The sequence below is a fragment of the Hemiscyllium ocellatum genome, chromosome 33 (assembly GCF_020745735.1).
Source record: "Hemiscyllium ocellatum isolate sHemOce1 chromosome 33, sHemOce1.pat.X.cur, whole genome shotgun sequence".
Classification (NCBI taxonomy): domain Eukaryota; kingdom Metazoa; phylum Chordata; class Chondrichthyes; order Orectolobiformes; family Hemiscylliidae; genus Hemiscyllium; species Hemiscyllium ocellatum.
This window is the reverse complement of record NC_083433.1, coordinates 24689248-24714368: the sequence shown is the minus strand read 5'-3', so window position 1 is coordinate 24714368 and position 25121 is coordinate 24689248. Positions and strand designations below refer to the sequence as shown.

The window sequence follows — 25121 nt, the reverse complement described above, 5'->3', positions numbered from 1 at the left end:
TCCTTGGGCTCGATTGCCTACCAGGACCTGGCCAAATCTCGCGCGATCTTGGTTAAGCAGATAGAGGAGAAGCTGGCCCCGATCTCTATCGTGCTGCAGAAGCATGAACAGCAGCTGGGAGACCTGGAAAAGAGGACGGATGAGGTTGGACACAGAGGCACAGCGGTGGAAGCTGATACCGGTTCCTCTAAGGATAGGATCCAAGCATCGGAGGCTGAGGGCTGACCATACAGAGGTTTATAAAATCATGAGGAACATGAATAGGGTAAACAGCCAAGGTCTTTTCCCTGGTGTGTGGGAGTCCAGAACTAGAGGGCTTAGGTTTAGGGTGAGTGGGAAAAGATATAAAAGAGACCAAAGGGACAACATTTTCAGGCAGAAGGTGGTGTGTGTGTGTGTGGAATGAGCTGCCAGAGGAAGTGGTCGAGGCTGGTACAATTACATCATTTAAAAGGCATCTGGATGGGTATATGTATAGGAAGAGTTTGGAGGGAGATGGGCCGGGTGCTGGCAGGTGGGACTAGATTGGGTTGGGATATCTGTTCGACCGAAGGTGTGTTTGTGTGCTGTACATCTCTATGACTCGATGACTGGAAGTGTCAGTCTGAGTCAATCCGTTGTCTAGCTACGGGCAAGGTGACTCCATTGGATGATGTGAACCCAGCTGATGACCCCTTTGGCCAAAGCTAGAGAACATTCTGGAAGATCAGGGAAAAGAAGGATATGAACACACACCTGGATGCCAGTCCCTTAGCGAAGCCTTGACTGCGATCTGCAGCAGAGCTCTGACCATGTGCTCCAAACTTGTTCATAAAAGCCCAGGGAGTGAGGGGGGCAAGCCATTCACCCCAGCAAGTCCACACTCAGCCTCTGATGAGCATCCCATCCAGGCCCAACCACTATCCTCTCAGCCTGCATTCCCCAAAGCCAATCCAGCGAACCTGCACATCTTTGGGCTGTGGGAGGAAAGCAAAGCACCCGCAGTAGCCCATGGAGAGAAGGTGCAAACTCGACACAAACAGAAAGCCAAGGGAGGAATCAAAGTCAGGTCCCCGATGCTGCGAGGCAGCAGTGCTACCCACTGAGCCACCATGCCAGCCCCAGGAGATTCTCAGCAGGTTTTCAGCCATTGTGTCTGTGCTGTCTCTTTCAGGGAATTCAGCTTTAATCCTGCAGATCCCCAAAAGTGCTGCGTAAGGCGAGAGGGAACACCCCACCAACTAAATCCAGGTAAGCAGTTGTTGGCAAAGCAGATTAAGGACAGACAAGGAAGAGTCAGACACCCTAGATGGGACTTGAACCCACAACCCCTGGATGAGGTAGCCAGTGCTTTATCCATTAGGCCACGGGGCCTACACAGTCACATGCAGCATGGCAGACTTTAAATACTGCGCCCTGACCTCTCATTGTGTGTTTTTCTGGATTTTCTCCTCTCAATGCACTGTGAGGATCCAAGATGGTGGTGATCTCGGACGATGGTGTTGCAGAGCTCGGCACCACAGCACAAGCGCCCAATCCGTTCCATCGCGATATCCTAGGAGTCTGAAAATGTTGTGGAGTCCCAGGACATTGTGAAAAATCAACTTTCCTGCGTTTTCTTCGTCCAGAGATGTTGAAGACGGATGGGGCAGTGTCCGAGGCCAGGCCCCCGGCCTAGCCTGCAGGATCCTTGGGCTCGATTGCCTACCAGGACCTGGCCAAATCTCGCGCGATCTTGGTTAAGCAGATAGAGGAGAAGCTGGCCCCGATCTCTATCGTGCTGCAGAAGCATGAACAGCAGCTGGGAGACCTGGAAAAGAGGACGGATGAGGTTGGACACAGAGGCACAGCGGTGGAAGCTGATACCGCTTCCTCTAAGGATAGGATCCAAGCATCGGAGGCTGAGGGCTGACCATACAGAGGTTTATAAAATCATGAGGAACATGAATAGGGTAAACAGCCAAGGTCTTTTCCCTGGTGTGTGGGAGTCCAGAACTAGAGGGCTTAGGTTTAGGGTGAGTGGGAAAAGATATAAAAGAGACCAAAGGGACAACATTTTCAGGCAGATGGTGGTGTGTGTGTGTGTGGAATGAGCTGCCAGAGGAAGTGGTCGAGGCTGGTACAATTACATCATTTAAAAGGCATCTGGATGGGTATATGTATAGGAAGAGTTTGGAGGGAGATGGGCCGGGTGCTGGCAGGTGGGACTAGATTGGGTTGGGATATCTGTTCGACCGAAGGTGTGTTTGTGTGCTGTACATCTCTATGACTCGATGACTGGAAGTGTCAGTCTGAGTCAATCCGTTGTCTAGCTACGGGCAAGGTGACTCCATTGGATGATGTGAACCCAGCTGATGACCCCTTTGGCCAAAGCTAGAGAACATTCTGGAAGATCAGGGAAAAGAAGGATATGAACACACACCTGGATGCCAGTCCCTTAGCGAAGCCTTGACTGCGATCTGCAGCAGAGCTCTGACCATGTGCTCCAAACTTGTTCATAAAAGCCCAGGGAGTGAGGGGGGCAAGCCATTCACCCCAGCAAGTCCACACTCAGCCTCTGATGAGCATCCCATCCAGGCCCAACCACTATCCTCTCAGCCTGCATTCCCCAAAGCCAATCCAGCGAACCTGCACATCTTTGGGCTGTGGGAGAAAAGCAAAGCACCCGCAGTAGCCCATGGAGAGAAGGTGCAAACTCGACACAAACAGAAAGCCAAGGGAGGAATCAAAGTCAGGTCCCCGATGCTGCGAGGCAGCAGTGCTACCCACTGAGCCACCATGCCATCTCCAGGAGATTCTCAGCAGGTTTTCAGCCATTGTGACTGTGCTGTCTGTTTCAGGGAATTCAGCTTTAATCCTGCAGATCCCCAAAAGTTCAGCGTAAGGCGAGCGGGAACACCCCACCTACTGAATCCAGATAAGCGGTTGTTGGCAAAGCAGATTAAGGACACACAAGGAAGAGTCAGACACCCCAGATGGGACTTGAACCCACAATCCCTGACTTAGGAAGCCAGTGCCTTATCCATTAGGCCACTGGGGCTACACAGTTACATGCAGCATGGCAGACTTTAAATACTGCGCCCTGACCTCTCATTGTGTGTTTTTGTGGATTTTCTCCTCTCAATGCACTGTGAGGATCCAAGATGATGGTGATCTCGGACGATGGTGTTGCAGAGCTCGGCACCACAGCACAAGCGCCCAATCCGTTCCATCGCGATATCCTAGGAGTCTGAAAATGTTGTGGAGTCCCAGGACATTATGAAAAATCAACTTTCCTGCGTTTTCTTCGTCCAGAGATGTTGAAGACGGATGGGGCAGTGTCCGAGGCCAGGCCCCCGGCCTAGCCTGCAGGATCCTTGGGCTCGATTGCCTACCAGGCCCTGGCCAAATCTCGCGCGATCTTGGTTAAGCAGATAGAGGAGAAGCTGGCCCCGATCTCTATCGTGCTGCAGAAGCATGAACAGCAGCTGGGAGACCTGGAAAAGAGGACGGATGAGGTTGGACACAGAGGCACAGCGGTGGAAGCTGATACCGCTTCCTCTAAGGATAGGATCCAAGCATCGGAGGCTGAGGGCTGACCATACAGAGGTTTATAAAATCATGAGGAACATGAATAGGGTAAACAGCCAAGGTCTTTTCCCTGGTGTGTGGGAGTCCAGAACTAGAGGGCTTAGGTTTAGGGTGAGTGGGAAAAGATATAAAAGAGACCAAAGGGACAACATTTTCAGGCAGAAGGTGGTGTGTGTGTGTGTGGAATGAGCTGCCAGAGGAAGTGGTCGAGGCTGGTACAATTACATCATTTAAAAGGCATCTGGATGGGTATATGTATAGGAAGAGTTTGGAGGGAGATGGGCCGGGTGCTGGCAGGTGGGACTAGATTGGGTCGGGATATCTGTTCGACCGAAGGTGTGTTTGTGTGCTGTACATCTCTATGACTCGATGACTGGAAGTGTCAGTCTGAGTCAATCCGTTGTCTAGCTACGGGCAAGGTGACTCCATTGGATGATGTGAACCCAGCTGATGACCCCTTTGGCCAAAGCTAGAGAACATTCTGGAAGATCAGGGAAAAGAAGGATATGAACACACACCTGGATGCCAGTCCCTTAGCGAAGCCTTGACTGCGATCTGCAGCAGAGCTCTGACCATGTGCTCCAAACTTGTTCATAAAAGCCCAGGGAGTGAGGGGGGCAAGCCATTCACCCCAGCAAGTCCACACTCAGCCTCTGATGAGCATCCCATCCAGGCCCAACCACTATCCTCTCAGCCTGCATTCCCCAAAGCCAATCCAGCGAACCTGCACATCTTTGGGCTGTGGGAGGAAAGCAAAGCACCCGCAGTACCCCATGGAGAGAAGGTGCAAACTCGACACAAACAGAAAGCCAAGGGAGGAATCAAAGTCAGGTCCCCGATGCTGCGAGGCAGCAGTGCTACCCACTGAGCCACCATGCCATCTCCAGGAGATTCTCAGCAGGTTTTCAGCCATTGTGACTGTGCTGTCTCTTTCAGGGAATTCAGCTTTAATCCTGCAGATCCCCAAAAGTGCTGCGTAAGGCGAGCGGGAACACCCCACCAACTGAATCCAGATAAGCGGTTGTTGGCAAAGCAGATTAAGGACACACAAGGAAGAGTCAGACACCCCAGATGGGACTTTAAATACTGCGCCCTGACCTCTCATTGTGTGTTTTTCTGGATTTTCTCCTCTCAATGCACTGTGAGGATCCAAGATGGTGGTGATCTCGGACGATGGTGTTGCAGAGCTCGGCACCACAGCACAAGCGCCCAATCCGTTCCATCGCGATATCCTAGGAGTCTGAAAATGTTGTGGAGTCCCAGGACATTGTGAAAAATCAACTTTCCTGCGTTTCCTTCGTCCAGAGATGTTGAAGACGGATGGGGCAGTGTCCGAGGCCAGGCCCCCGGCCCAGCCTGCAGGATCCTTGGGCTCGATTGCCTACCAGGCCCTGGCCAAATCTCGCGCGATCTTGGTTAAGCAGATAGAGGAGAAGCTGGCCCCGATCTCTATCGTGCTGCAGAAGCATGAACAGCAGCTGGGAGACCTGGAAAAGAGGACGGATGAGGTTGGACACAGAGGCACAGCGGTGGAAGCTGATACCGCTTCCTCTAAGGATAGCATCCAAGCATCGGAGGCTGAGGGCTGACCATACAGAGGTTTATAAAATCATGAGGAACATGAATAGGGTAAACAGCCAAGGTCTTTTCCCTGGTGTGTGGGAGTCCAGAACTAGAGGGCTTAGGTTTAGGGTGGGTGGGAAAAGATATAAAAGAGACCAAAGGGACAACATTTTCAGGCAGAAGGTGGTGTGTGTGTGTGGAATGAGCTGCCAGAGGAAGTGGTCGAGGCTGGTACAATTACATCATTTCAAAGGCATCTGGATGGGTATACGTATAGGAAGTGTTTGGAGGGAGATGGGCCGGGTGCTGGCAGGTGGGACTAGATTGGGTCGGGATATCTGTTCGACCGAGGGTGTGTTTGTGTGCTGTACATCTCTATGACTCGATGACTGGAAGTGTCAGTCTGAGTCAATCCGTTGTCTAGCTACGGGCAAGGTGACTCCATTGGATGGTGTGAACCCAGCTGATGACCCCTTTGGCCAAAGCTAGAGAACATTCTGGAAGATCAGGGAAAAGAAGGATATGAACACACACCTGGATGCCAGTCCCTTAGCGAAGCCTTGACTGCGATCTGCAGCAGAGCTCTGACCATGTGCTCCAAACTTGTTCATAAAAACCCGAGAGTGAGGGGGGCAAGCCATTCACCCCAGCAAGTCCACACTCAGCCTCTGATGAGCATCCCATCCAGGCCCAACCACTATCCTCTCAGCCTGCATTCCCCAAAGCCAATCCAGCGAACCTGCACATCTTTGGGCTGTGGGAGGAAAGCAAAGCACCCGCAGTAGCCCATGGAGAGAAGGTGCAAACTCGACACAAACAGAAAGCCAAGGGAGGAATCAAAGTCAGGTCCCCGATGCTGCGAGGCAGCAGTGCTACCCACTGAGCCACCATGCCAGCCCCAGGAGATTCTCAGCAGGTTTTCAGCCATTGTGTCTGTGCTGTCTCTTTCAGGGAATTCAGCTTTAATCCTGCAGATCCCCAAAAGGGCTGCATAAGGCGACAGGGAACACCCCATCCCATCAACTGAATGCAGATAAGCACTGGTTGGCAAAGCAGATTAAGGACAGACAAGGAAGAGTCAGACACCCCAGGTGGGATTTAAACCCACAACCCCTGGCTTAGGAGGCCAGTGCCTTATCCATTAGGCCACTGGAGCCGCACAGTTCCACACAGCATGGCAGACTTTAAATACTGCGCCCTGACCTCTCATTGTGTGTTTTTGTGGATTTTCTCCTCTCAATGCACTGTGAGGATCCAAGATGGTGGTGATCTCGGACGATGGTGTTGCAGAGCTCGGCACCACAGCACAAGCGCCCAATCCGTTCCATCGCGATATCCTAGGAGTCTGAAAATGTTGTGGAGTCCCAGGACATTGTGAAAAATCAACTTTCCTGCGTTTCCTTCGTCCAGAGATGTTGAAGACGGATGGGGCAGTGTCCGAGGCCAGGCCCCCGGCCCAGCCTGCAGGATCCTTGGGCTCGATTGCCTACCAGGCCCTGGCCAAATCTCGCGCGATCTTGGTTAAGCAGATAGAGGAGAAGCTGGCCCCGATCTCTATCGTGCTGCAGAAGCATGAACAGCAGCTGGGAGACCTGGAAAAGAGGACGGATGAGGTTGGACACAGAGGCACAGCGGTGGAAGCTGATACCGCTTCCTCTAAGGATAGGATCCAAGCATCGGAGGCTGAGGGCTGACCATACAGAGGTTTATAAAATCATGAGGAACATGAATACGGTAAACAGCCAAGGTCTTTTCCCTGGTGTGTGGGAGTCCAGAACTAGAGGGCTTAGGTTTAGGGTGAGTGGGAAAAGATATAAAAGAGACCAAAGGGACAACATTTTCAGGCAGAAGGTGGTGTGTGTGTGTGGAATGAGCTGCCAGAGGAAGTGGTCGAGGCTGGTACAATTACATCATTTCAAAGGCATCTGGATGGGTATACGTATAGGAAGTGTTTGGAGGGAGATGGGCCGGGTGCTGGCAGGTGGGACTAGATTGGGTCGGGATATCTGTTCGACCGAGGGTGTGTTTGTGTGCTGTACATCTCTATGACTCGATGACTGGAAGTGTCAGTCTGAGTCAATCCGTTGTCTAGCTACGGGCAAGGTGACTCCATTGGATGGTGTGAACCCAGCTGATGACCCCTTTGGCCAAAGCTAGAGAACATTCTGGAAGATCAGGGAAAAGAAGGATATGAACACACACCTGGATGCCAGTCCCTTAGCGAAGCCTTGACTGCGATCTGCAGCAGAGCTCTGACCATGTGCTCCAAACTTGTTCATAAAAACCCGAGAGTGAGGGGGGCAAGCCATTCACCCCAGCAAGTCCACACTCAGCCTCTGATGAGCATCCCATCCAGGCCCAACCACTATCCTCTCAGCCTGCATTCCCCAAAGCCAATCCAGCGAACCTGCACATCTTTGGGCTGTGGGAGGAAAGCAAAGCACCCGCAGTAGCCCATGGAGAGAAGGTGCAAACTCGACACAAACAGAAAGCCAAGGGAGGAATCAAAGTCAGGTCCCCGATGCTGCGAGGCAGCAGTGCTACCCACTGAGCCACCATGCCAGCCCCAGGAGATTCTCAGCAGGTTTTCAGCCATTGTGTCTGTGCTGTCTGTTTCAGGGAATTCAGCTTTGATCCTGCAGATCCCCAAAAGGGCTGCATAAGGCGACAGGGAACACCCCATCCCATCAACGGAATGCAGATAAGCAGTTGTTGGCAAAGCAGATTAAGGACAGACAAGGAAGAGTCAGACACCCCAGTTGGGTCTTGAACCCAGAACCCCCGGCTTAGGAAGCCAGTGCCTTATCCATTAGGCCATTGGATGTGCACAGCTCCACGCAGCATGGCAGACTTTAAATACTGCGCCCTGACCTCTCATTGTGTGTTTTTGTGGATTTTCTCCTCTCAATGCACTGTGAGGATCCAAGATGGTGGTGATCTCGGACGATGGTGTTGCAGAGCTCGGCACCACAGCACAAGCGCCCAATCCGTTCCATCGCGATATCCTAGGAGTCTGAAAATGTTGTGGAGTCCCAGGACATTGTGAAAAATCAACTTTCCTGCGTTTCCTTCGTCCAGAGATGTTGAAGACGGATGGGGCAGTGTCCGAGGCCAGGCCCCCGGCCCAGCCTGCAGGATCCTTGGGCTCGATTGCCTACCAGGCCCTGGCCAAATCTCGCGCGATCTTGGTTAAGCAGATAGAGGAGAAGCTGGCCCCGATCTCTATCGTGCTGCAGAAGAATGAACAGCAGCTGGGAGACCTGGAAAAGAGGACGGATGAGGTTGGACACAGAGGCACAGCGGTGGAAGCTGATACCGCTTCCTCTAAGGATAGGATCCAAGCATCGGAGGCTGAGGGCTGACCATACAGAGGTTTATAAAATCATGAGGAACATGAATAGGGTAAACAGCCAAGGTCTTTTCCCTGGTGTGTGGGAGTCCAGAACTAGAGGGCTTAGGTTTAGGGTGAGTGGGAAAAGATATAAAAGAGACCAAAGGGACAACATTTTCAGGCAGAAGGTGGTGTGTGTGTGTGGAATGAGCTGCCAGAGGAAGTGGTCGAGGCTGGTACAATTACATCATTTCAAAGGCATCTGGATGGGTATACGTATAGGAAGTGTTTGGAGGGAGATGGGCCGGGTGCTGGCAGGTGGGACTAGATTGGGTCGGGATATCTGTTCGACCGAGGGTGTGTTTGTGTGCTGTACATCTCTATGACTCGATGACTGGAAGTGTCAGTCTGAGTCAATCCGTTGTCTAGCTACGGGCAAGGTGACTCCATTGGATGGTGTGAACCCAGCTGATGACCCCTTTGGCCAAAGCTAGAGAACATTCTGGAAGATCAGGGAAAAGAAGGATATGAACACACACCTGGATGCCAGTCCCTTAGCGAAGCCTTGACTGCGATCTGCAGCAGAGCTCTGACCATGTGCTCCAAACTTGTTCATAAAAACCCGAGAGTGAGGGGGGCAAGCCATTCACCCCAGCAAGTCCACACTCAGCCTCTGATGAGCATCCCATCCAGGCCCAACCACTATCCTCTCAGCCTGCATTCCCCAAAGCCAATCCAGCGAACCTGCACATCTTTGGGCTGTGGGAGGAAAGCAAAGCACCCGCAGTAGCCCATGGAGAGAAGGTGCAAACTCGACACAAACAGAAAGCCAAGGGAGGAATCAAAGTCAGGTCCCCGATGCTGCGAGGCAGCAGTGCTACCCACTGAGCCACCATGCCAGCCCCAGGAGATTCTCAGCAGGTTTTCAGCCATTGTGTCTGTGCTGTCTGTTTCAGGGAATTCAGCTTTAATCCTGCAGATCCCCAAAAGGGCTGCATAAGGCGACAGGGAACACCCCATCCCATCAACTGAACGCAGATAAGCCGTTGTCGGCAAAGCAGATTAAGGACAGACAAGGAAGAGTCAGACACCCCAGATAGGATTTGAACCCACAACCCCCGGCTTAGGAAGCCAGTGCCTTATCCATTAGGCCTCTGGAGCTGCACAGTTCCACGCAGCATGGCAGACTTTAAATACTGCGCCCTGACCTCTCATTGTGTGTTTTTGTGGATTTTCTCCTCTCAATGCACTGTGAGGATCCAAGATGGTGGTGATCTCGGACGATGGTGTTGCAGAGCTCGGCACCACAGCACAAGCGCCCAATCCGTTCCATCGCGATATCCTAGGAGTCTGAAAATGTTGTGGAGTCCCAGGACATTGTGAAAAATCAACTTTCCTGCATTTCCTTCGTCCAGAGATGTTGAAGACGGATGGGGCAGTGTCCGAGGCCAGGCCCCCGGCCCAGCCTGCAGGATCCTTGGGCTCGATTGCCTACCAGGCCCTGGCCAAATCTCGCGCGATCTTGGTTAAGCAGATAGAGGAGAAGCTGGCCCCGATCTCTATCGTGCTGCAGAAGCATGAACAGCAGCTGGGAGACCTGGAAAAGAGGACGGATGAGGTTGGACACAGAGGCACAGCGGTGGAAGCTGATACCACTTCCTCTAAGGATAGGATCCAAGCATCGGAGGCTGAGGGCTGACCATACAGAGGTTTATAAAATCATGAGGAACATGAATAGGGTAAACAGCCAAGGTCTTTTCCCTGGGGCGTGGGAGTCCAGAACTAGAGGGCTTAGGTTTAGGGTGAGAGGGAAAAGATATAAAAGAGACCAAAGGGACAACATTTTCAGGCAGAAGGTGGTGTGTGTGTGTGGAATGAGCTGCCAGAGGAAGTGGTCGAGGCTGGTACAATTACATCATTTCAAAGGCATCTGGATGGGTATACGTATAGGAAGAGTTTGGAGGGAGATGGGCCGGGTGCTGGCAGGTGGGACTAGATTGGGTCGGGATATCTGTTCGACCGAGGGTGTGTTTGTGTGCTGTACATCTCTATGACTCGATGACTGGAAGTGTCAGTCTGAGTCAATCCGTTGTCTAGCTACGGGCAAGGTGACTCCATTGGATGGTGTGAACCCAGCTGATGACCCCTTTGGCCAAAGCTAGAGAACATTCTGGAAGATCAGGGAAAAGAAGGATATGAACACACACCTGGATGCCAGTCCCTTAGCGAAGCCTTGACTGCGATCTGCAGCAGAGCTCTGACCATGTGCTCCAAACTTGTTCATAAAAACCCGAGAGTGAGGGGGGCAAGCCATTCACCCCAGCAAGTCCACACTCAGCCTCTGATGAGCATCCCATCCAGGCCCAACCACTATCCTCTCAGCCTGCATTCCCCAAAGCCAATCCAGCGAACCTGCACATCTTTGGGCTGTGGGAGGAAAGCAAAGCACCCGCAGTAGCCCATGGAGAGAAGGTGCAAACTCGACACAAACAGAAAGCCAAGGGAGGAATCAAAGTCAGGTCCCCGATGCTGCGAGGCAGCAGTGCTACCCACTGAGCCACCATGCCAGCCCCAGGAGATTCTCAGCAGGTTTTCAGCCATTGTGTCTGTGCTGTCTGTTTCAGGGAATTCAGCTTTAATCCTGCAGATCCCCAAAAGGGCTGCATAAGGCGACAGGGAACACCCCATCCCATCAACTGAATGCAGATAAGCAGTTGTTGGCAAAGCAGATTAAGGACAGACAAGGAAGAGTCAGACACCCCAGATAGGATTTGAACCCACAACCCCTGGCTAAGGAGGCCAGTGCCTTATCCATTAGGCCACAGGAGCTGCACAGTTCCACACAGCATGGCAGACTTTAAATACTGCGCCCTGACCTCTCATTGTGTGTTTTTGTGGATTTTCTCCTCTCAATGCACTGTGAGGATCCAAGATGGTGGTGATCTCGGACGATGGTGTTGCAGAGCTCGGCACCACAGCACAAGCGCCCAATCCGTTCCATCGCGATATCCTAGGAGTCTGAAAATGTTGTGGAGTCCCAGGACATTGTGAAAAATCAACTTTCCTGCGTTTCCTTCGTCCAGAGATGTTGAAGACGGATGGGGCAGTGTCCGAGGCCAGGCCCCCGGCCCAGCCTGCAGGATCCTTGGGCTCGATTGCCTACCAGGCCCTGGCCAAATCTCGCGCGATCTTGGTTAAGCAGATAGAGGAGAAGCTGGCCCCGATCTCTATCGTGCTGCAGAAGCATGAACAGCAGCTGGGAGACCTGGAAAAGAGGACGGATGAGGTTGGACACAGAGGCACAGCGGTGGAAGCTGATACCGCTTCCTCTAAGGATAGGATCCAAGCATCGGAGGCTGAGGGCTGACCATACAGAGGTTTATAAAATCATGAGGAACATGAATAGGGTAAACAGCCAAGGTCTTTTCCCTGGTGTGTGGGAGTCCAGAACTAGAGGGCTTAGGTTTAGGGTGAGTGGGAAAAGATATAAAAGAGACCAAAGGGACAACATTTTCAGGCAGAAGGTGGTGTGTGTGTGTGGAATGAGCTGCCAGAGGAAGTGGTCGAGGCTGGTACAATTACATCATTTCAAAGGCATCTGGATGGGTATACGTATAGGAAGTGTTTGGAGGGAGATGGGCCGGGTGCTGGCAGGTGGGACTAGATTGGGTCGGGATATCTGTTCGACCGAGGGTGTGTTTGTGTGCTGTACATCTCTATGACTCGATGACTGGAAGTGTCAGTCTGAGTCAATCCGTTGTCTAGCTACGGGCAAGGTGACTCCATTGGATGGTGTGAACCCAGCTGATGACCCCTTTGGCCAAAGCTAGAGAACATTCTGGAAGATCAGGGAAAAGAAGGATATGAACACACACCTGGATGCCAGTCCCTTAGCGAAGCCTTGACTGCGATCTGCAGCAGAGCTCTGACCATGTGCTCCAAACTTGTTCATAAAAACCCGAGAGTGAGGGGGGCAAGCCATTCACCCCAGCAAGTCCACACTCAGCCTCTGATGAGCATCCCATCCAGGCCCAACCACTATCCTCTCAGCCTGCATTCCCCAAAGCCAATCCAGCGAACCTGCACATCTTTGGGCTGTGGGAGGAAAGCAAAGCACCCGCAGTAGCCCATGGAAAGAAGGTGCAAACTCGACACAAACAGAAAGCCAAGGGAGGAATCAAAGTCAGGTCCCCGATGCTGCGAGGCAGCAGTGCTACCCACTGAGCCACCATGCCAGCCCCAGGAGATTCTCAGCAGGTTTTCAGCCATTGTGTCTGTGCTGTCTGTTTCAGGGAATTCAGCTTTGATCCTGCAGATCCCCAAAAGGGCTGCATAAGGCGACAGGGAACACCCCATCCCATCAACTGAAAGCAGATAAGCAGTTGTTGGCAAAGCAGATTAAGGACAGACAAGGAAGAGTCAGACACCCCAGATGGGTCTTGAACCCAGAACCCCCGGCTTAGGAAGCCAGTGCCTTATCCATTAGGCCACTGGAGCTGCACAGTTCCACACAGCATGGCAGACTTTAAATACTGCGCCCTGACCTCTCATTGTGTGTTTTTGTGGATTTTCTCCTCTCAATGCACTGTGAGGATCCAAGATGGTGGTGATCTCGGACGATGGTGTTGCAGAGCTCGGCACCACAGCACAAGCGCCCAATCCGTTCCATCGCGATATCCTAGGAGTCTGAAAATGTTGTGGAGTCCCAGGACATTGTGAAAAATCAACTTTCCTGCGTTTCCTTCGTCCAGAGATGTTGAAGACGGATGGGGCAGTGTCCGAGGCCAGGCCCCCGGCCCAGCCTGCAGGATCCTTGGGCTCGATTGCCTACCAGGCCCTGGCCAAATCTCGCGCGATCTTGGTTAAGCAGATAGAGGAGAAGCTGGCCCCGATCTCTATCGTGCTGCAGAAGCATGAACAGCAGCTGGGAGACCTGGAAAAGAGGACGGATGAGGTTGGACACAGAGGCACAGCGGTGGAAGCTGATACCGCTTCCTCTAAGGATAGGATCCAAGCATCGGAGGCTGAGGGCTGACCATACAGAGGTTTATAAAATCATGAGGAACATGAATAGGGTAAACAGCCAAGGTCTTTTCCCTGGGGCGTGGGAGTCCAGAACTAGAGGGCTTAGGTTTAGGGTGAGAGGGAAAAGATATAAAAGAGACCAAAGGGACAACATTTTCAGGCAGAAGGTGGTGTGTGTGTGTGGAATGAGCTGCCAGAGGAAGTGGTCGAGGCTGGTACAATTACATCATTTCAAAGGCATCTGGATGGGTATACGTATAGGAAGAGTTTGGAGGGAGATGGGCCGGGTGCTGGCAGGTGGGACTAGATTGGGTCGGGATATCTGTTCGACCGAGGGTGTGTTTGTGTGCTGTACATCTCTATGACTCGATGACTGGAAGTGTCAGTCTGAGTCAATCCGTTGTCTAGCTACGGGCAAGGTGACTCCATTGGATGGTGTGAACCCAGCTGATGACCCCTTTGGCCAAAGCTAGAGAACATTCTGGAAGATCAGGGAAAAGAAGGATATGAACACACACCTGGATGCCAGTCCCTTAGCGAAGCCTTGACTGCGATCTGCAGCAGAGCTCTGACCATGTGCTCCAAACTTGTTCATAAAAACCCGAGAGTGAGGGGGGCAAGCCATTCACCCCAGCAAGTCCACACTCAGCCTCTGATGAGCATCCCATCCAGGCCCAACCACTATCCTCTCAGCCTGCATTCCCCAAAGCCAATCCAGCGAACCTGCACATCTTTGGGCTGTGGGAGGAAAGCAAAGCACCCGCAGTAGCCCATGGAGAGAAGGTGCAAACTCGACACAAACAGAAAGCCAAGGGAGGAATCAAAGTCAGGTCCCCGATGCTGCGAGGCAGCAGTGCTACCCACTGAGCCACCATGCCAGCCCCAGGAGATTCTCAGCAGGTTTTCAGCCATTGTGTCTGTGCTGTCTGTTTCAGGGAATTCAGCTTTGATCCTGCAGATCCCCAAAAGGGCTGCATAAGGCGACAGGGAACACCCCATCCCATCAACTGAATGCAGATAAGCAGTTGTTGGCGAAGCAGATTAAGAGCAGACAAGGAAGAGTCAGACACCCCAGATGGGACTTGAACCCAAAACCCCCGGCTTAGGAAGCCAGTGCCTTATCCATTAGGCCACTGGAGCTGCACAGTTCCACGCAGCATGGCAGACTTTAAATACTGCGCCCTGACCTCTCATTGTGTGTTTTTGTGGATTTTCTCCTCTCAATGCACTGTGAGGATCCAAGATGGTGGTGATCTCGGACGATGGTGTTGCAGAGCTCGGCACCACAGCACAAGCGCCCAATCCGTTCCATCGCGATATCCTAGGAGTCTGAAAATGTTGTGGAGTCCCAGGACATTGTGAAAAATCAACTTTCCTGCGTTTCCTTCGTCCAGAGATGTTGAAGACGGATGGGGCAGTGTCCGAGGCCAGGCCCCCGGCCCAGCCTGCAGGATCCTTGGGCTCGATTGCCTACCAGGCCCTGGCCAAATCTCGCGCGATCTTGGTTAAGCAGATAGAGGAGAAGCTGGCCCCGATCTCTATCGTGCTGCAGAAGCATGAACAGCAGCTGGGAGACCTGGAAAAGAGGACGGATGAGGTTGGACACAGAGGCACAGCGGTGGAAGCTGATACCGCTTCCTCTAAGGATAGGATCCAAGCATCGGAGGCTGAGGGCTGACCATACAGAGGTTTATAAAATCATGAGGAACATGAATAGGGTAAACAGCCAAGGTCTTTTCCCTGGTGTGTGGGAGTCCAGAACTAGAGGGCTTAGGTTTAGGGTGAGTGGGAAAAGATATAAAAGAGACCAAAGGGACAACATTTTCAGGCAGAAGGTGGTGTGTGTGTGTGGAATGAGCTGCCAGAGGAAGTGGTCGAGGCTGGTACAATTACATCATTTCAAAGGCATCTGGATGGGTATACGTATAGGAAGTGTTTGGAGGGAGATGGGCCGGGTGCTGGCAGGTGGGACTAGATTGGGTCGGGATATCTGTTCGACCGAGGGTGTGTTTGTGTGCTGTACATCTCTATGACTCGATGACTGGAAGTGTCAGTCTGAGTCAATCCGTTGTCTAGCTACGGGCAAGGTGACTCCATTGGATGGTGTGAACCCAGCTGATGACCCCTTTGGCCAAAGCTAGAGAACATTCTGGAAGATCAGGGAAAAGAAGGATATGAACACACACCTGGATGCCAGTCCCTTAGCGAAGCCTTGACTGCGATCTGCAGCAGAGCTCTGACCATGTGCTCCAAACTTGTTCATAAAACCCGAGAGTGAGGGGGGCAAGCCATTCACCCCAGCAAGTCCACACTCAGCCTCTGATGAGCATCCCATCCAGGCCCAACCACTATCCTCTCAGCCTGCATTCCCCAAAGCCAATCCAGCGAACCTGCACATCTTTGGGCTGTGGGAGGAAAGCAAAGCACCCGCAGTAGCCCATGGAAAGAAGGTGCAAACTCGACACAAACAGAAAGCCAAGGGAGGAATCAAAGTCAGGTCCCCGATGCTGCGAGGCAGCAGTGCTACCCACTGAGCCACCATGCCAGCCCCAGGAGATTCTCAGCAGGTTTTCAGCCATTGTGTCTGTGCTGTCTGTTTCAGGGAATTCAGCTTTGATCCTGCAGATCCCCAAAAGGGCTGCATAAGGCGACAGGGAACACCCCATCCCATCAACTGAATGCAGATAAGCAGTTGTTGGCAAAGCAGATTAAGGACAGACAAGGAAGAGTCAGACACCCCAGATGGGACTTGAACCCAGAACCCCCGGCTTAGGAAGCCAGTGCCTTATCCATTAGGCCACTGGAGCTGCACAGTTCCACACAGCATGGCAGACTTTAAATACTGCGCCCTGACCTCTCATTGTGTGTTTTTGTGGATTTTCTCCTCTCAATGCACTGTGAGGATCCAAGATGGTGGTGATCTCGGACGATGGTGTTGCAGAGCTCGGCACCACAGCACAAGCGCCCAATCCGTTCCATCGCGATATCCTAGGAGTCTGAAAATGTTGTGGAGTCCCAGGACATTGTGAAAAATCAACTTTCCTGCGTTTCCTTCGTCCAGAGATGTTGAAGACGGATGGGGCAGTGTCCGAGGCCAGGCCCCCGGCCCAGCCTGCAGGATCCTTGGGCTCGATTGCCTACCAGGCCCTGGCCAAATCTCGCGCGATCTTGGTTAAGCAGATAGAGGAGAAGCTGGCCCCGATCTCTATCGTGCTGCAGAAGCATGAACAGCAGCTGGGAGACCTGGAAAAGAGGACGGATGAGGTTGGACACAGAGGCACAGCGGTGGAAGCTGATACCGCTTCCTCTAAGGATAGGATCCAAGCATCGGAGGCTGAGGGCTGACCATACAGAGGTTTATAAAATCATGAGGAACATGAATAGGGTAAACAGCCAAGGTCTTTTCCCTGGGGCGTGGGAGTCCAGAACTAGAGGGCTTAGGTTTAGGGTGAGAGGGAAAAGATATAAAAGAGACCAAAGGGACAACATTTTCAGGCAGAAGGTGGTGTGTGTGTGTGGAATGAGCTGCCAGAGGAAGTGGTCGAGGCTGGTACAATTACATCATTTCAAAGGCATCTGGATGGGTATACGTATAGGAAGAGTTTGGAGGGAGATGGGCCGGGTGCTGGCAGGTGGGACTAGATTGGGTCGGGATATCTGTTCGACCGAGGGTGTGTTTGTGTGCTGTACATCTCTATGACTCGATGACTGGAAGTGTCAGTCTGAGTCAATCCGTTGTCTAGCTACGGGCAAGGTGACTCCATTGGATGGTGTGAACCCAGCTGATGACCCCTTTGGCCAAAGCTAGAGAACATTCTGGAAGATCAGGGAAAAGAAGGATATGAACACACACCTGGATGCCAGTCCCTTAGCGAAGCCTTGACTGCGATCTGCAGCAGAGCTCTGACCATGTGCTCCAAACTTGTTCATAAAAACCCGAGAGTGAGGGGGGCAAGCCATTCACCCCAGCAAGTCCACACTCAGCCTCTGATGAGCATCCCATCCAGGCCCAACCACTATCCTCTCAGCCTGCATTCCCCAAAGCCAATCCAGCGAACCTGCACATCTTTGGGCTGTGGGAGGAAAGCAAAGCACCCGCAGTAGCCCATGGAGAGAAGGTGCAAACTCGACACAAACAGAAAGCCAAGGGAGGAATCAAAGTCAGGTCCCCGATGCTGCGAGGCAGCAGTGCTACCCACTGAGCCACCATGCCAGCCCCAGGAGATTCTCAGCAGGTTTTCAGCCATTGTGTCTGTGCTGTCTGTTTCAGGGAATTCAGCTTTGATCCTGCAGATCCCCAAAAGGGCTGCATAAGGCGACAGGGAACACCCCATCCCATCAACTGAATGCAGATAAGCAGTTGTTGGCGAAGCAGATTAAGGACAGACAAGGAAGAGTCAGACACCCCAGATGGGACTTGAACCCAGAACCCCTGGCTTAGGAAGCCAGTGCCTTATCCATTAGGCCACTGGAGCTGCACAGTTCCACGCAGCATGGCAGACTTTAAATACTGCGCCCTGACCTCTCATTGTGTGTTTTTGTGGATTTTCTCCTCTCAATGCACTGTGAGGATCCAAGATGGTGGTGATCTCGGACGATGGTGTTGCAGAGCTCGGCACCACAGCACAAGCGCCCAATCCGTTCCATCGCGATATCCTAGGAGTCTGAAAATGTTGTGGAGTCCCAGGACATTGTGAAAAATCAACTTTCCTGCGTTTCCTTCGTCCAGAGATGTTGAAGACGGATGGGGCAGTGTCCGAGGCCAGGCCCCCGGCCCAGCCTGCAGGATCCTTGGGCTCGATTGCCTACCAGGCCCTGGCCAAATCTCGCGCGATCTTGGTTAAGCAGATAGAGGAGAAGCTGGCCCCGATCTCTATCGTGCTGCAGAAGCATGAACAGCAGCTGGGAGACCTGGAAAAGAGGACGGATGAGGTTGGACACAGAGGCACAGCGGTGGAAGCTGATACCGCTTCCTCTAAGGATAGGATCCAAGCATCGGAGGCTGAGGGCTGACCATACAGAGGTTTATAAAATCATGAGGAACATGAATAGGGTAAACAGCCAAGGTCTTTTCCCTGGTGTGTGGGAGTCCAGAACTAGAGGGCTTAGGTTTAGGGTGAGTGGGAAAAGATATAAAAGAGACCAAAGGGACAACATTTTCAGGCAGAAGGTGGTGTGTGTGTGTGGAATGAGCTGCCAGAGGAAGTGGTCGAGGCTGGTACAATTACATCATTTCAAAGGCATCTGGATGGGTATACGTATAGGAAGTGTTTGGAGGGAGATGGGCCGGGTGCTGGCAGGTGGGACTAGATTGGGTCGGGATATCTGTTCGACCGAGGGTGTGTTTGTGTGCTGTACATCTCTATGACTCGATGACTGGAAGTGTCAGTCTGAGTCAATCCGTTGTCTAGCTACGGGCAAGGTGACTCCATTGGATGGTGTGAACCCAGCTGATGACCCCTTTGGCCAAAGCTAGAGAACATTCTGGAAGATCAGGGAAAAGAAGGATATGAACACACACCTGGATGCCAGTCCCTTAGCGAAGCCTTGACTGCGATCTGCAGCAGAGCTCTGACCATGTGCTCCAAACTTGTTCATAAAACCCGAGAGTGAGGGGGGCAAGCCATTCACCCCAGCAAGTCCACACTCAGCCTCTGATGAGCATCCCATCCAGGCCCAACCACTATCCTCTCAGCCTGCATTCCCCAAAGCCAATCCAGCGAACCTGCACATCTTTGGGCTGTGGGAGGAAAGCAAAGCACCCGCAGTAGCCCATGGAGAGAAGGTGCAAACTCGACACAAACAGAAAGCCAAGGGAGGAATCAAAGTCAGGTCCCCGATGCTGCGAGGCAGCAGTGCTACCCACTGAGCCACCATGCCAGCCCCAGGAGATTCTCAGCAGGTTTTCAGCCATTGTGTCTGTGCTGTCTGTTTCAGGGAATTCAGCTTTGATCCTGCAGATCCCCAAAAGGGCTGCATAAGGCGACAGGGAACACCCCATCCCATCAACGGAATGCAGATAAGCAGTTGTTGGCAAAGCAGATTAAGGACAGACAAGGAAGAGTCAGACACCCCAGATGGGACTTGAACCCAGAACCCCTGGCTTAGGAAGCCAGTGCCTTATCCATTAGGCCACTGGAGCTGCACAGTTCCACGCAGCATGGCAGACTTTAAATACTGCGCCCTGACCTCTCATTGTGTGTTTTTGTGGATTTTCTCCTCTCAATGCACTGTGAGGATCCAAGATGGTGGTGATCTCGGACGATGGTGTTGCAGAGCTCGGCACCACAGCACAAGCGCCCAATCCGTTCCATCGCGATATCCTAGGAGTCTGAAAATGTTGTGGAGTCCCAGGACATTGTGAAAAATCAACTTTCCTGCGTTTCCTTCGTCCAGAGATGTTGAAGACGGATGGGGCAGTGTCCGAGGCCAGGCCCCCGGCCCAGCCTGCAGGATCCTTGGGCTCGATTGCCTACCAGGCCCTGGCCAAATCTCGCGCGATCTTGGTTAAGCAGATAGAGGAGAAGCTGGCCCCGATCTCTATCGTGCTGCAGAAGCATGAACAGCAGCTGGGAGACCTGGAAAAGAGGACGGATGAGGTTGGACACAGAGGCACAGCGGTGGAAGCTGATACCGCTTCCTCTAAGGATAGGATCCAAGCATCGGAGGCTGAGGGCTGACCATACAGAGGTTTATAAAATCATGAGGAACATGAATAGGGTAAACAGCCAAGGTCTTTTCCCTGGGGCGTGGGAGTCCAGAACTAGAGGGCTTAGGTTTAGGGTGAGAGGGAAAAGATATAAAAGAGACCAAAGGGACAACATTTTCAGGCAGAAGGTGGTGTGTGTGTGTGGAATGAGCTGCCAGAGGAAGTGGTCGAGGCTGGTACAATTACATCATTTCAAAGGCATCTGGATGGGTATACGTATAGGAAGAGTTTGGAGGGAGATGGGCCGGGTGCTGGCAGGTGGGACTAGATTGGGTCGGGATATCTGTTCGACCGAGGGTGTGTTTGTGTGCTGTACATCTCTATGACTCGATGACTGGAAGTGTCAGTCTGAGTCAATCCGTTGTCTAGCTACGGGCAAGGTGACTCCATTGGATGGTGTGAACCCAGCTGATGACCCCTTTGGCCAAAGCTAGAGAACATTCTGGAAGATCAGGGAAAAGAAGGATATGAACACACACCTGGATGCCAGTCCCTTAGCGAAGCCTTGACTGCGATCTGCAGCAGAGCTCTGACCATGTGCTCCAAACTTGTTCATAAAAACCCGAGAGTGAGGGGGGCAAGCCATTCACCCCAGCAAGTCCACACTCAGCCTCTGATGAGCATCCCATCCAGGCCCAACCACTATCCTCTCAGCCTGCATTCCCCAAAGCCAATCCAGCGAACCTGCACATCTTTGGGCTGTGGGAGGAAAGCAAAGCACCCGCAGTACCCCATGGAGAGAAGGTGCAAACTCGACACAAACAGAAAGCCAAGGGAGGAATCAAAGTCAGGTCCCCGATGCTGCGAGGCAGCAGTGCTACCCACTGAGCCACCATGCCAGCCCCAGGAGATTCTCAGCAGGTTTTCAGCCATTGTGTCTGTGCTGTCTGTTTCAGGGAATTCAGCAGATCCCCAAAAGGGCTGCATAAGGCGACAGGGAACACCCCATCCCATCAACTGAATGCAGATAAGCAGTTGTTGGCAAAGCAGATTAAGGACAGACAAGGAAGAGTCAGACACCCCAGATGGGACTTGAACCCACAACCCCTGGCTTAGGAAGCCAGTGCCTTATCCATTAGGCCACTGGAGCTGCACAGTGCCACGCAGCATGGCAGACTTTAAATACTGCGCCCTGACCTCTCATTGTGTGTTTTTGTGGATTTTCTCCTCTCAATGCACTGTGAGGATCCAAGATGGTGGTGATCTCGGACGATGGTGTTGCAGAGCTCGGCACCACAGCACAAGCGCCCAATCCGTTCCATCGCGATATCCTAGGAGTCTGAAAATGTTGTGGAGTCCCAGGACATTGTGAAAAATCAACTTTCCTGCGTTTCCTTCGTCCAGAGATGTTGAAGACGGATGGGGCAGTGTCCGAGGCCAGGCCCCCGGCCCAGCCTGCAGGATCCTTGGGCTCGATTGCCTACCAGGCCCTGGCCAAATCTCGCGCGATCTTGGTTAAGCAGATAGAGGAGAAGCTGGCCCCGATCTCTATCGTGCTGCAGAAGCATGAACAGCAGCTGGGAGACCTGGAAAAGAGGACGGATGAGGTTGGACACAGAGGCACAGCGGTGGAAGCTGATACCGCTTCCTCTAAGGATAGGATCCAAGCATCGGAGGCTGAGGGCTGACCATACAGAGGTTTATAAAATCATGAGGAACATGAATAGGGTAAACAGCCAAGGTCTTTTCCCTGGGGCGTGGGAGTCCAGAACTAGAGGGCTTAGGTTTAGGGTGAGAGGGAAAAGATATAAAAGAGACCAAAGGGACAACATTTTCAGGCAGAAGGTGGTGTGTGTGTGTGGAATGAGCTGCCAGAGGAAGTGGTCGAGGCTGGTACAATTACATCATTTCAAAGGCATCTGGATGGGTATACGTATAGGAAGTGTTTGGAGGGAGATGGGCCGGGTGCTGGCAGGTGGGACTAGATTGGGTCGGGATATCTGTTCGACCGAGGGTGTGTTTGTGTGCTGTACATCTCTATGACTCGATGACTGGAAGTGTCAGTCTGAGTCAATCCGTTGTCTAGCTACGGGCAAGGTGACTCCATTGGATGGTGTGAACCCAGCTGATGACCCCTTTGGCCAAAGCTAGAGAACATTCTGGAAGATCAGGGAAAAGAAGGATATGAACACACACCTGGATGCCAGTCCCTTAGCGAAGCCTTGACTGCGATCTGCAGCAGAGCTCTGACCATGTGCTCCAAACTTGTTCATAAAAACCCGAGAGTGAGGGGGGCAAGCCATTCACCCCAGCAAGTCCACACTCAGCCTCTGATGAGCATCCCATCCAGGCCCAACCACTATCCTCTCAGCCTGCATTCCCCAAAGCCAATCCAGCGAACCTGCACATCTTTGGGCTGTGGGAGGAAAGCAAAGCACCCGCAGTAGCCCATGGAGAGAAGGTGCAAACTCGACACAAACAGAAAGCCAAGGGAGGAATCAAAGTCAGGTCCCCGATGCTGCGAGGCAGCAGTGCTACCCACTGAGCCACCATGCCAGCCCCAGGAGATTCTCAGCAGGTTTTCAGCCATTGTGTCTGTGCTGTCTGTTTCAGGGAATTCAGCAGATCCCCAAAAGGGCTGCATAAGGCGAGAGGGAACACCCCATCCCATCAACTGAATGCAGATAAGCAGTTGTTGGCAAAGCAGATTAAGGACAGACAAGGAAGAGTCAGACACCCCAGATGGGATTTGAACCCAGAACCCCTGGCTTAGGAAGCCAGTGCCTTATCCATTAGGCCACTGGAGCTGCACAGTGCCACGCAGCATGGCAGACTTTAAATACTGCGCCCTGACCTCTCATTGTGTGTTTTTGTGGATTTTCTCCTCTCAATGCACTGTGAGGATCCAAGATGGTGGTGATCTCGGACGATGGTGTTGCAGAGCTCGGCACCACAGCACAAGCGCCCAATCCGTTCCATCGCGATATCCTAGGAGTCTGAAAATGTTGTGGAGTCCCAGGACATTGTGAAAAATCAACTTTCCTGCGTTTCCTTCGTCCAGAGATGTTGAAGACGGATGGGGCAGTGTCCGAGGCCAGGCCCCCGGCCCAGCCTGCAGGATCCTTGGGCTCGATTGCCTACCAGGCCCTGGCCAAATCTCGCGCGATCTTGGTTAAGCAGATAGAGGAGAAGCTGGCCCCGATCTCTATCGTGCTGCAGAAGCATGAACAGCAGCTGGGAGACCTGGAAAAGAGGACGGATGAGGTTGGACACAGAGGCACAGCGGTGGAAGCTGATACCGCTTCCTCTAAGGATAGGATCCAAGCATCGGAGGCTGAGGGCTGACCATACAGAGGTTTATAAAATCATGAGGAACATGAATAGGGTAAACAGCCAAGGTCTTTTCCCTGGGGCGTGGGAGTCCAGAACTAGAGGGCTTAGGTTTAGGGTGAGAGGGAAAAGATATAAAAGAGACCAAAGGGACAACATTTTCAGGCAGAAGGTGGTGTGTGTGTGTGGAATGAGCTGCCAGAGGAAGTGGTCGAGGCTGGTACAATTACATCATTTCAAAGGCATCTGGATGGGTATACGTATAGGAAGAGTTTGGAGGGAGATGGGCCGGGTGCTGGCAGGTGGGACTAGATTGGGTCGGGATATCTGTTCGACCGAGGGTGTGTTTGTGTGCTGTACATCTCTATGACTCGATGACTGGAAGTGTCAGTCTGAGTCAATCCGTTGTCTAGCTACGGGCAAGGTGACTCCATTGGATGGTGTGAACCCAGCTGATGACCCCTTTGGCCAAAGCTAGAGAACATTCTGGAAGATCAGGGAAAAGAAGGATATGAACACACACCTGGATGCCAGTCCCTTAGCGAAGCCTTGACTGCGATCTGCAGCAGAGCTCTGACCATGTGCTCCAAACTTGTTCATAAAAACCCGAGAGTGAGGGGGGCAAGCCATTCACCCCAGCAAGTCCACACTCAGCCTCTGATGAGCATCCCATCCAGGCCCAACCACTATCCTCTCAGCCTGCATTCCCCAAAGCCAATCCAGCGAACCTGCACATCTTTGGGCTGTGGGAGGAAAGCAAAGCACCCGCAGTAGCCCATGGAGAGAAGGTGCAAACTCTACACAAACAGAAAGCCAAGGGAGGAATCAAAGTCAGGTCCCCGATGCTGCGAGGCAGCAGTGCTACCCACTGAGCCACCATGCCAGCCCCAGGAGATTCTCAGCAGGTTTTCAGCCATTGTGTCTGTGCTGTCTGTTTCAGGGAATTCAGCTTTAATCCTGCAGATCCCCAAAAGGGCTGCATAAGGCGACAGGGAACACCCCATCCCATCAACTGAATGCAGATAAGCAGTTGTTGGCAAAGCAGATTAAGGACAGACAAGGAAGAGTCAGACACCCCAGATGGGATTTGAACCCAGAACCCCTGGTTTAGGAAGCCAGTGCCTTATCCATTAGGCCACTGGAGCTGCACAGTGCCACGCAGCATGGCAGACTTTAAATACTGCGCCCTGACCTCTCATTGTGTGTTTTTGTGGATTTTCTCCTCTCAATGCACTGTGAGGATCCAAGATGGTGGTGATCTCGGACGATGGTGTTGCAGAGCTCGGCACCACAGCACAAGCGCCCAATCCGTTCCATCGCGATATCCTAGGAGTCTGAAAATGTTGTGGAGTCCCAGGACATTGTGAAAAATCAACTTTCCTGCGTTTCCTTCGTCCAGAGATGTTGAAGACGGATGGGGCAGTGTCCGAGGCCAGGCCCCCGGCCCAGCCTGCAGGATCCTTGGGCTCGATTGCCTACCAGGCCCTGGCCAAATCTCGCGCGATCTTGGTTAAGCAGATAGAGGAGAAGCTGGCCCCGATCTCTATCGTGCTGCAGAAGCATGAACAGCAGCTGGGAGACCTGGAAAAGAGGACGGATGAGGTTGGACACAGAGGCACAGCGGTGGAAGCTGATACCGCTTCCTCTAAGGATAGGATCCAAGCATCGGAGGCT

The 25121-nt window shown here is 52.5% G+C and overlaps 2 non-coding genes across 2 annotated transcripts; both read right to left on the bottom strand.

The window, feature by feature from the left end:
• Positions 1-6195: 6195 nt before the first annotated feature.
• Positions 6196-6268, bottom strand: trnar-ccu (transfer RNA arginine (anticodon CCU)). Its single transcript has one exon. It is a non-coding gene; the product is annotated as a tRNA-Arg (tRNA).
• Positions 6269-21194: 14926 nt separating this feature from the next.
• On the bottom strand, positions 21195-21267 carry trnar-ccu (transfer RNA arginine (anticodon CCU)). The gene has a single exon. It is a non-coding gene; the product is annotated as a tRNA-Arg (tRNA).
• Positions 21268-25121: the final 3854 nt, after the last annotated feature.